We start from the raw sequence: 13093 nt of genomic DNA on the forward strand, positions 1-13093 counted from the left end.
AGAAAATTAATCCTGAATACAGGATTAATTGCATGAATACATAGAAGCACTGCCTTTGCACATAAGAAATCTCTGGCAAGATGGACACTGCATGTAAACCTCCTGAGTCCCAGTCCAAAGTTTTATCTATTTTTCCACCATGTATCTCATACTGCCTTTTATCGGGGGTCTTTGTTCCTTAGTCAAAAGCTGGGAGGAGCTTACATGACAAAGGCGGCAAGTCATAAGGTTTAATTTGCAGTTTCCCATTTTTTTCTTTTCCTTTTACTTAATAGTATATAAAAATTGTTTTAGAGCCTCTTAATGAATCCAATACTTTATATAGCACTGTAATTACTTTGATGTAAGCGTCTAAAACTACAGCCAATCTGTCTTTTACATGGTTTAAATGCAAGTGAAGCACTTATTTCTCCTGTAAATCTTCAGCTCCTCTAACAGAAACTGATTTTAAAATAGGAAAGAGAGAGAGAGAAAAAAAAAAAGAAAAGTCATTGATATTCTTACAAGCTGTCTGCAAAGTATTATTATAAAAATAATTGCATCTTCAGCTAATCAAAGATGTGTTTAGGAGTACTTGGGCTGCAGGAATTATATGTTCTGTTCAGAATTTAGACGGAGCTTTCAACAGTTGTGTGCCTGAATCTTTCAAATAAATCAGGATATGCTATTCAGTACCACAGATTCTTATTTTCTGAGCATGATTAGACTGAGAGTTGCTTTATGAGATAACCCAGTCCTTTCCGCTCCACACCTCTCTCTTTTCACTGTTAGTACTCAGAGTGCTGGGGGAAGTCTGCAGTGGATAAACAACAGAATTAATTTAATCCCATGTGATATCTGGCAGATGTTGATCAGCGGGTACATAACTCAAATTTCATACTGAGTGGCTCTTATTGTATTTTTGTTTTTTAATGTTCTAGATGGTAGAATTGTGTCCTCTCAGAGCCACCAAAAATGATCTACAAACTCTTCACCCAGAATTGTTTCCTTTCTCTTTTCCTGGGACCAAAGAAACTATTTCAAAGCAAGAGCAATCACTTTATTGACAAACTCAGCAGAAACATGACAGGAAAGTATCATGGTGCTCAGCAAGGGAAAATTACAAGGCCTGTCTACCTCACTGCACACCAATACCAGGGCAGCCCAACAAAGAGAAACCCTATGGTGTTTCCTAGGCCCATCAACTCTTCAGGATCATGCTGCCACAGGATTTTGCACAACAGTAGCTCTGGAGTTACTTGTTCATTAATATTACTCGGAGATAAAAATGTAATACATGCTGATCAGAAGTTCACTTCCCTGTTGTTTGGTCTCTGACAGTTTAATAGCAATGATAATCCAAGCTTAGGCAGGCATTACAATGGAAATCCTCCAGATGAAACAGAAAGATCAGTAACTCCTCAACAGGTAACAATGCAGCTATTCCCTGCGATTGTTAAAGCTACGCTTTCTATATAAGAGGAAATATACATTGAAGTGCTTCCCTCAAGACTTTGATGACAGTTCGCTCAGTCTGAAACATAAATTGTAAAGACTATTTGAACAATAACAGTTAATTTTATCTTTGTCATTATCATCATCTTCACATTAGCTTCTGTAAGATGTCTTCCAAGATTTGTTTTGCATGTCTGAAGGGCTTTGGAGGTCGTGGCGTCCACTGTGTACTTGAGCCTTCTTGCTAAGCTGAGCAATACTCAGTTTCAAAGAGGCTGGAACATGTAATAGTTGAATGGGAAAATACCCTTCACATGATGTTATTGTATGAAGCAGATTCTTCTTCAGAGACAATGTAATTTAGCAGAACTACTGCTTTCTGGGCTGTTACCACCTTCTAGTACAAAAGGATAAGATTTATATTCTGTCCTCTCTTTCATAAGAGGCAAAATATGAGAACACTGAAAAAAATGGGTGAGCATTGCCTAGTGCTTTGTTTGCAGTATTGTGAGAACTGTAGAAATGTTCCTCCTGGTTTTTCATGAACTATCTAGTTGTTGGAGTAACTCCATTTGAGACTGGTGCCTTATGGAGCTCCACTTTTCCATGAGCTGCAAAGGAGTGATCAAACAAGCCTGAAAGGATGAGCCTTCTTTCTCCTCTTCACACATAAAGCAAAAGTCACCTCTGGAACCAAAGATGTAAGGAAGGGTTGAGAGACTCCCTCTGCAGCCTCTCAAGTGTCTCCAGTGTGCTACCTTGGCATGCTGTGTGTCGCCGGCACATCTAGAGGCATGTGAGCAGGAAGAGGGACACAGAGCTTTGCTCTGGTGAATGTGCAGCCCCATGAGCACATGCCCTGGGTGCACTGCTGCCCTGCCTTGCTCCAGTTCTCTTTATGGCCATTCAATGGATCTGTTGATTCACTGGAACATAAAGCCACAGAGTCTAGCGAAGGAAGTAAACAAGCAAAAATTCAGGTGGTCCTGGAGGAAATCAGTTGTGAGCCTCTTGAACATAAAGAATCCTTCAGTTCTGGTTGTTGGGGGTTTTATTTATTTTTTTGCTGGTGACTTTTTTTTTAATCATGCAGTTTCTTCCATTGCAGAGGGACAAAATCAGACCTCAAAGGCCTGCTTCATGCAGCTAAGCTTAAGAAAGTGTTTGCATCGGGGTAGATACCTCCTTACTGGTTTTCAATACGTATTTAATAAAAGTGGGTGGCAGGAAATCAGGAGATTGTCCCAGCTTTAGTCTTCCAGCTCATCTCCCATAATATGATGGATTTTATAATAAACATTCATGAGTCACCTTATTGACATTTCCCTTGTACTTGCTTACAAAAATACAGGGTACATCCATTTGTAATTAATTAACAATGACTATTATATAGAGCTGGTTGAAATTTATTAGCAGTCCAAAAATATATCTTGTAGATAACTATTAAAAAACTATTTTCTTTCCTAAAACTTATATAGAAATTAATTTCAAGTGTCTTTACTTGGGGGGGGGGGGCAGAAATGGAAAGATATAATGTTCTCTTTGAACGTTCTGCTCTCTAGATAGCTTTCTCAATAGTGAGGAATAGTAAAGAGTAAAAAAATTTAGAAGTATTAGAAAGCTATGTTCTTTTTTACTCTATGAACTGACCCACAGAGGCTTTATAAGGTTATAGCAGGAATGATGAATGATCTTGCATTTTAGATTTATAGAACTATATTTTTTAAAAAAGAGATGGTTTCCTTTGTTATGAGTTGACCAGCATTTAGGGCTTGCAAAGCTATTTCTTGTAAGCAGAAGCACTGATGGTAGATACTTCTTTTTCCTTTTTTTAACCTGAGTACATTGTGTGTGGAAAAAACATGGTAGGCAATTTATTTGTGCAGAAAACCCCACCTGTATGACTCCATTGAGTTCTGTGTAAGATGAAACATCCTCACTTCCTGTAACATTCTTCCTAGTATCTCTTTCCCTGCCATCCAAGGTGTCGCTACTTTTGAGATGTTACCTGAATTATGTACTTCAGTGCACTCATATAACCAACAGTTCAAAACTTAAGTCGTGATTCCTTTTCTTTTCTGTAGGTTTTTCTACTGGACACAGGCTTTTTGAGCTTGAAAGCAAGATCTTACTCAAATCTTTGATGTATTAGTAGGTTCTTTGATTCTCCAGCTGCTATTTTCATAGAGGTAAACAGCAGTTATTTCAGTAACAGTTATCTAAATTTTGAACCTATTTGATCAAAGACTAATGTTAAACATGATGGGGGAATGACCATGTTGGATATAGACCATATGGCAAGAGAATGTGCAGATTTCTCCTGAAAAGTCTTCTTGTTGGTGGTGCTGCTTTTTTTGGTACTTGCGTATTTCATAGAATCATAGAATCAGAGAATAGTTAGGGTTGGAAAGGACCTTAAGATCATCAAGTTCCAAACCCCCTGCCATGGGCAGGGACACCTCACAATAAACCATATCACCCAAGGCTTCATCCAACCTGCCTTGAACATTGCCAGGGATGGAGCATTCACAGCCTCCCTGGGCAACCCATTCCAGTGCCTCACCACCCTAACAGGAAAGAATTTCCTCCTTATATCCAATCTAAACTTCCCCTGTTTAGGTTTTAACCTGTTACCCCTTGTCCTATCACTACAGTCCCTAATGAAGAGTCCCTCCCCAGCATCCTTGTAGGCCCCCTTCAGGTACTGGAAGGCTGCTATGAGGTCTCCACGCAGGCTTCTCTTCTCCAGGCTGAACAGCCCCAACTTTCTCGTCAGTCTTCATACAGGAGGTGCTCCAGTCCGCTGATCATCCTCATGTCCTCCTCTGGACTTGTTCCAACAGTTGCATGTCCTTTTTATGTTAGAGGACACCAGAACTGCACACAATATTCCAGGTGAGGTCTCAGGAGAGCAGAGTAGAGGGGCAGGATCACCTCCTTTGACCTGCTGGTCACCTTCCTCTTGATGCAGCCCAGAATATGACTGCCTTTCTGGGCTGCAAGCTCACACTGCCGGCTCATGTTCATTTTCTCATCGACCAGCACCCCCAAGTCCTTCTCCACAGGGCTGCTCTGAACCTCATGAGGTTGGCATCAGCCCACCTCACAAGCGTGTCGAGGTCCCTCTGGATGGCATTCCTTCCCTCCAGGGTATCAACCGAACCACACAGCTTGGTGTCATCGGCAAACTTGCTGAGGGCGCACTCAATCCCACTGTCCATGTCACTGACAAAGATGTTAAACAAGACCGATCCCAACACCGATCCCTGAGGGACACCACTCGTTACTGGTCTCCAGCTGGACATTGAGCCATTGACCACAACTCTTTGTGTGCAGCCATCCAGCCAGTTCTTTATCCACCGAGTGGTCCATCCATCAAACTGATGTCTCTCCAATTTAGAGACAAGGATGTCATGTGGGACAGTGTTGAACGCTTTGCACAAGTCCAGGTAGATGACATCAACTGCTCTACCCCTGTCCATCAGTTCTGTAGCCCCATCATAGAAAGCCACCAAATTGGTCAGGCAGGATTTGCCCTTAGTGAAGCCATGCTGGCTGTCACCAAGCACCTTGTTGTTTTTCATGTGCCTTAGCATGCCTTCCAGGAGAATCTGCTCCAAGATTTTGCCAGGCACAGAGGTGAGACTGACTGGTCTGTAATTCCCCAGGTCATCCATTTTCCCCTTCTCGAAAATGGGGGTTACATTTCCCTTTTTCCAGTCGTCGGGAACTTCACCTCACTGCCATGATTTTTCAAATATGATGGCCAGTGGCTTCACAAATTCATTCGCCAGCTCCTTCAGGACTTGCAGATGGATTTCATCAGGACCCATGGACTTGTGCACGTTCAGATTTTTATGATTGCCTCGAACCATTTCCTCTCCTACAGTGGGCCCAAGGTCTTCATTCTCACAGTCCCTGCGTCTGCCTTCCAAGACTTGGGTGGTGTGGTCAGAGCCTTTGCCAGTGAAGACCGAAGCAAAGAAGTCATTCAGAACCTCAGCTTTCTCCAAATCCTTTGTAGCTAGTTCTCCTGAGAGCTTCCTGAGGGGGCCTACGTTCTCCCTAGTCTGTTTTTTTATTTGCTATGTTCCTGTAGAATCCCTTCCTGTTATCCTTAACATCCCTAGCCAAGTTTAATTTGAACTGTACCTTAGCTTTCCTAACCTGGTCCCTAGCTTCCCGGACAACATCCCTGTACTCTTCCCAGGCCACCTGTCCTTGCTTCCACTTTTTATATGCCCCTTTTTTTCATTTGAATTTTCCTCAGCAGCTCCTTATCCATCCGAGGAGGTCTCCTGGCCCTCCTGCTGCACTTCCTTCTAGTTGGGATGCAACACTCCTGAGCTTGGCGATCCTTGAATATCAACTAACAGTCTTGGGCCCCCCTGCCCTCTAGGGCTGTATCCCATGGAACTTTATTAAGCAGGTTCCTGAAGAGCCCAAAGTCTGCTGTTTTGAAGTCCAGGGCAGTGAGCTTGCTGCACGTTCTTCTCACTGTCCTGAGGATCTCAAATTCAAGCATCTCATGATCGCTGCATCCAAGGCTGCCCTGGAGAGTCACATTTCCAACAGGCCCTTCCCTGCTGGTGAGCACGAGGTCAAGCATGGCACCTCTCCTTGTCGGCTCCTCTGTTACTTGCAGAAGGAAGTTGTCTTCCACACAATCGAGGAACCTCCTGGATTGCTTGTGCGGGGCTGTACCGTCATTCCAACAGATGTTAGGGTGGTTGAAGTCACCCATGAGAACAAGGGCCTGTGAGCGTGAGGCTTTTCCTATCTGTCTATGGAGTGCTTCATCTGCAGATTCTCCTTGATCAGGCAGTCTGTAACAGATCCCCACAGTAATGTCTCTGGTGGATCCTGTCGAGGACTTGAGGCTCCCTCGGTGGCTCTTGTGGCTCTGAGTTGAGGCTCCTGGAAGCTGATCTCCCCCAGCTCCGGTGTTGAAGGCGTCCTCTCTCGGGCTACTCACCTCAGCAATTCATTTATTGCATCTCTAAACCTGCTGATCTAGTGTATAGTTTTGGAGGGAAGATGGAATTTTACAGTTCTCACCACAGAAAGCAATGTTTTTCTTGGCAGGGAAAAAGAAAAATGAAACAGCACAGCAGCTTTTATGACAAAAATTTTGAGTTCAAGTAGAGCTTGCTTTGAACTGCATGTTTTTAGTATGGTTTAAGAGCCTTGGAAGCAAAAGAAGAGGCCTTTTCTGAAAACTAAGCACCTGAGATAACTGAAATGCTTTGGGTTTTGACATTCTCAACTAGAAGTTTAATGCAATACTTGTCTCAAGTCTCAGACAAAGGAACATCACAGCACACCACTTACTATTCTCTATTATCCAGTAAAAAAAAATAAAAATCTGTGTAATTTTATGAGTGGAAGAGATACTTTTAGATTTAAATTATCTGCCCCTTGTATCCCCTTTCTTGTTTATGAATCAATAAGTAATTTGAAAACTAAAACACTTGATCTGGTTGAATGGTTTGTATACAACAACGGTGACAAAAAGGCAAAGAACAAATGGTCTGGAAACAGCTGAAAATCCTGAACAGCAGTTCCACCTAATTGATTCCATTGGGTCTGTACTTGGTATAAGTTAGCAGTAGAACTGATCCCAGGGAGTTTTTCACCTTTCATAGCATGCATTTAACCTTATACACACTATCAGGTTACAAAAGGACAGGCTGAAGTGCAAACGCTGAACAGAAGGACAAAAGAGAAGTTCCCTTCCACAGGCAAAGTTTCATCCATTACCTGCTCCCCAATGCATATTGCATTCATTACTGGCAACCTTTAGGTCACAAGCCACCGAAAAGGTACAAGAATATGGATTAATTCTGGGACTGCAGCTCTAGCACTTTGGTATTGTAAACCTTCCAGATGATGGAGCAGCTTCTGTCATGCAGTGGTTTAAAGATCATGAGTTTTAAAATCTGAAAAATAGTTTCGAAGTCTCTTTTAATTTGTCTCTTCCTAGTATAAAGTGGATGAACCTTCTGCTCATATTGCTCCTTTTCAAGAATCTTTTATTCTACAGGTCAAGCAAGCTCAAAACACTTCAGTGGACTTTATTTATTTATTTTTTAAGAGGACAAAGTTAATGCATTTAATCACATAATTCCAGAAAACATTGCTTTGGGGAAAAAAATACAACAGGAAACAAAAGACCTCTTTCTCAAAGGAAATAAAAGAGTTGACTAGATTGAGACAACGTTAGCACTACCAATTTAGCTCAGTCATATAATTCAAACATTTGTACAAAGAGCACAGTAGGAAAGTACATTGCAAGATTTCAGTAAGATAGAGGAGGGGAAAAAAAATATTAAGCAGAAGGGATTGCTGTGATATTTCTGTGTTTAACCTGACAACTTTTCAGGGTATAACTGAAGTCTACTGAACTAAAATTGATTTGAATTAACATAATCCCATTTTATCCATGAGCTTACTATTGTTATTGTCTGTCACCCTGTTATTCATTATATCTGCTTAGGAAGATGTGAGTTTGGGACACCTGAAACCTGCAGGGTAGCATTGGATTATGCTTTTTTTCCTCATTTTTGTCTGTGCCTAATGAGCATTGGGATGTGTGATGACAGCAAGTATATACCATGCATGGCCCCAAAGTGCTGCTGATACGGGGTAGTGATTAGCCTTGCTACAAAGAAAGGGCATGGATCTTCATGTCTGTAGCAGCGTGCATCACCTTGAGAGGTTTTAGGTAAAAAGTTGCATAGAGGAAACAACATGGCATTTTGTATTGGTCCTATAAAATCCTATAGCTGGATTTTGCAATCTGTAGTGGAGACTAATGGAAATTAATCTGTAAATGAAGTATTTAGAGAGAGATACCTCACATGTGTGGGAATTTTTACACAGCTTGTGCCCTGTGGCAGCAGTGAATACATTATTTTTCTACGCTTCTGTAGAGTTCTCTCGGAGGCTTGTAGTTATTTTTTTTTAATAAAAATACAGCCTAAACTGTATTAAAATGTTGTCCAGAAGAGACCAGCTGTATGTATATGGTGGAGTGTAGGCTGCTTTCTAGTCTCTCTGTTCTTTGCTAGGAATCCATATGATAAAGTGCAGCATTTAATGCTGGAGCTTTCTGTACACCTTAACCAAGACGATGAGAATACACACGAGCATATGGCCAAAGAGCTGAGAAGCGAATGCACAGTCTTGATTTTTGTTGACCTTGAAAGAGGTTATAAACAATCAAGTTGTGATTCTTGTTATGTACAAGACCCAGACTGAATTATGCAATGAGAAAGTACTATCAGAGTTGGAGATGAACATGTTGGTCTGCCAGAACACCTTTCTCAGTTTTAGTTCCTTCCTGTGAGTTTCCCTAGTCTCCTTCTTTCACACAGGAACATATTCAGCTCTGAGTTTGACAGATGGGGAAAAAAAAAATAGAAGTTACAAAGCTGCTGATATTACAGCAGCAGTAAACACACATATAAATTTGCTATGCCCATCCCAATTCAAATCTCATTTTTGGACTGTGGTGGTCACTGCATCAGAGAAAAGAACTATTTTTCTCTAGAATGAATGGAGTTGACAGATGGAAGAAATTTATTCAGTGATATTTACCATTAGCTGGTTATAGAACTGTGTGTGGGACCATGGCATTGTTATATTCTCTGAAGAAAGAAGTAAATGCATCTTGTCAATGTGATGGATTCAAGGGACAAGAGTAATTCAGAGGCACCTAGGTGTTCTTCTGCTGTAAGAGGTTTCAAGGAGCCTAGCTTAAATCTGGCATAAATTTTTATCTGCATTATTTGGGGAAGGGAGTAAAAAGGGATGCTTTATCTGATATTCTTTATTGTGGGAAATATAGTGACTTTAATTTCTAAATTAGCAAATAGTGGATTTGGGGTGGTAAAAATGAATAATGTGGGTAGGCTGTTGTTACTGCTTATGTCAGTCTCATTCCCATTTAATTTTCAAAAAGTCTCACATTCTCTTTCTGGTTTCTTTTCCTTCTTCTGTAAGTGTTAACAAACCATTTCTCTCGGGGTCCAATCCAGTAAAGATCTGGGGAACGACCGTGCATAGAATTTCCCTTCTCATGGTTCAAATCTAACAATTCACAAGATCCGTTCCCAAAAGAGAAACCCAGCTGGGACATATCACTATGCATTTAAAATAAATATGGGGTAAAACTCCTTTGCATTGAGAAGAACGAAAATAAATCATATTATGACAGATTTCAGGTGTTATTAGAATTTCCACAGACTGCATTTGTTTTTGTTTTGTTTTTTCCCAATCAGTACCATTCTGTGAATCCAGGAAGCACTTGGACAGACTTGCTGCAGCTAGAGATCACCTTCTGTTAAGTGTACAGGTGGCTACTCTTTGCTAACAGGAATGGTAATAAACAATTTTATCTCTCCCCAGGGAGGTTCATTTCTCTATTTATTTATTTTGCAAGGAATCTGTGTTTTACTGATATCATTATAAATCCAGGCCCGTTTGAAGAATGCTGATTAAATGAAACACTGGGAAACCTATTAGCATAACAGGCATATTAGTTGTGAAACTGCTGTGGGACTGCTTTTAGGAACCTGGATAAATATTGTTTGAGGTGATTGTTGTTCTAGTATGTGAAAGCTTTCGCCCTGTAAAGATGATCTCAGAACAGATGAAATCTGCGCATTGGCTAGTGAGGTTGAAGAATTATGGTCAATCTTTAAACCACATCAGAAATGAACCTCTGCCCTCCTTTAAAAGCTCTGTTCATGATTACCTTAACACACTTATCCTTCATTAAGAAAAGTTTAGTGACTGGTACATATTCTTTAATGCATCACACTTTGCATGTCCACGTGTAAGCACCATTTTGTTAAACTCAGCACAACCACGCCTGGAAAACGGTTTTCTTAGAAAAGGAGTACAAATGCTTCCCTCAGCTTATTACTTGGATAGCTCTTCTTCGTCCATGTCTTCAAAGCCACAGAAGTGTGTCATTGTTAGGACTTTTAAAAGTCACTCTTCTCCTGAGTAGGCTTTTAGAGAATGACTTGGCTACCATGTTTCCAGAGAAAACTGAAACCAACATTTAAAGGGTTTCTGTGATTGCCCCTAGAGGAACAGGGCAAAGACTTGGTCTCTGCAGACTCTTGTTTGAAGATGCCAAGCTTGATGATGAATGTTAACATTTAGCTTGCTAATGTAAAGTCCCATATTCTTTCAGCCTCTGAGACTTGTTTGCAAGCTCAGAGCCTGACAAAAAAAAAAATTGGCCTCTCCTTACTGTCCCTAAACCTTAGCGCATGTGGTCAGCTCGTCTTTAGTTAGATCAAAATAATTGTCTGTAACTGAGGCCATTTTTAATTTTCTTTCTTTTCCTCCTTCTTTTCCCACTTTTCCTTCTTTTTTTTTTTTTCCTTCTTTTCCCTTCTTTCCTTTTTTCCCTTTAATTTTTTCTTTTTCCATTTTTTTGTTCTTCTTTCCTTCCCCAGAGTTACTAGCTGGCAGCCTGCCTCCTCTCCTTTGTGCTCTGGGTTGAAGTTCAAGAGTGCCCTAGAGCTACTTAGCTGAATTAATGATATCCAATATGACCTGTTAGTTTGAGGGTGAGAGAGGGAATTTTCCAATATTATGTATATCAAGCAAGCTCTGCTCTTTTGTGCCCCATTATTATCTTAATTAAATGGTTATAACATCATGGCTGCTTAAAAAAAAAAATAATACATGTACCCCATTACTGTAAATTAAAGATTATTCCTTCTTTATACCTCTGTTACTGGGAAATGCTCAAGAACTTCCCTATTCTTGACCTTGTAGGCTCATAATGTGGAACTTCGCATGAATCAAGGGAAAATGTACAAGCAGCGAGCCAAGCAAGAAAATGGTCCTGTCCCATTTTTGCACATTCTCCTCTGTGTGAGGTGATGACATTGTACCTTTTCAGTATGACAGGTTATGCACTGGAGAGGGGTGCCAGGTGTCAATCTTAATGTCGTTCAGAAGCAACCTTTCAAAATGCAGGGAAAAAAATGAGTAGAGAGTGGTGGATAACTGAGACTTTTAAAATACATGACAGTAAATGCAGTGGCAGTGAATGATCAGGAAGACAAGACTTCAATAGGAATTAAGGTCCCAGCTTCAAAGAAATATGTATACCTACCATGGGAATGCTGATCTGGTTTTGCATAGACTTTAGTGATAGTATGATGGCCTGGCTCAGGTAATATCAATGTCAAGCTTTTCCACGTCTACTGATAACAGAGAGCCATATTGCCTACAACATCAGCCTACTTTCTTAAACAAATTTATGTAGGAATCACTATGCCAACATCAGAGGAAAGTTTGTAATGTTGCTGGTTTAGGGAGATTAGGGGAAGGGAGGTGTTTTTCTTCAGTCACCTTTCCTTCCTAAAAAGAAAAGTTTTAAGAGTCTTTAAAGCTTAGGACTCTATTTTTGCTATCTTGGGGTACAGGCCAGTGGACCACCTGGTCTAATAACTTACCTGTAACAATGTATGATTTCACTGGCTTCCACAGATATGCACTGAAAAAAATATTAACCTAGCATGTGCACAGAAGACTTAGCCCTGAGATGCAGTTAGGATGTGAGAGGTCTTCAATTCCCAGCACTGTGACAGCACAAATCATCATTTCCCACCTTTCATGTCTTACTGTGCACTTTGTACTTGAGCTAAGCTACACCTTAGCTACAAGTGCTGGAGCTATTTTTCTTCCTGGTGCAGTGGTTCTGCTGCATGACTGTTGCTAAAGAGTCCTGATCCCAGCTGTCTAGCACAACCTATAGAAACACTTTCTATAGAAAGGCCTATTCAGTGTACGTATTCATTTGTACAAGAATTTGTAGAGCTATTAATTAATCAGTTATTTCTATGGGAAAAATATTTCCTCATAAAAATTCCAGTCAGATCTAAGGTGTTGTTTTTTTTTTTCTTTTTAGGACTTTATCGTTCCTTGATTGAATCCTATTAACAATAACATCAGAAGTGTATTGATCACAGGTAGTACAGAATTTCAAATAGAGAACTGAGACTACTCAACTTAAGCTGATAGAACCAAGCAGCTGTTAAATGGCCAGGTCATCTCAAGCTAGTCTGTAGGCTGTTCAGATGAGAAAAATCTAGAAGGAGAAACTACTTTCCAGCTTTGGATTTGTTCTTACAATACAGAATTAAGAAATGTGGAAACCATGGATGCAAGACAGCCCAGAAAAAAAAAGAACTATAAAAGGAAATTGGATAACAAAAAGTATCACAATGAAATAAAAAAAAAAAAATCTGATTAACCTATTAAATTAGGTAAGTTACAGATGGACTGTTTCCCTAAAACTTTATAAGATGGTGGGGCAGACATTAAGCCTCAAACAGCAGGCCCCGTTTTCTCCTCCACCACTTCATGTGAGAACCTTTTAGAAAGCCACATGCAACTCACTGGTGGTTTAGACCTAATTCTTTAGAAGTGCTAAGATTGATCAGTTACATTTTTCCATTTGGGAGAATTTTAATCAGCTCTGCTGTGTCTAAACCAAAAGAAAAATAAAATAACATACTGTGGGCTTAGACAGGCAGATGGCATTTTTACTCAGTTAAGCAGAGAAGGACTAGAATTTGCAATTGTGGAACAAACCTTTTGTGAATTGTCAACTTTTTCTGTACAGTCA

This window comes from Pezoporus wallicus, unplaced genomic scaffold (genome assembly GCF_028554395.1).
Source record: "Pezoporus wallicus isolate ANWC-B61680 ecotype Strahan unplaced genomic scaffold, APGP_CSIRO_Pwel_v1 contig_3365, whole genome shotgun sequence".
Lineage (NCBI taxonomy): Eukaryota > Metazoa > Chordata > Aves > Psittaciformes > Psittacidae > Pezoporus > Pezoporus wallicus.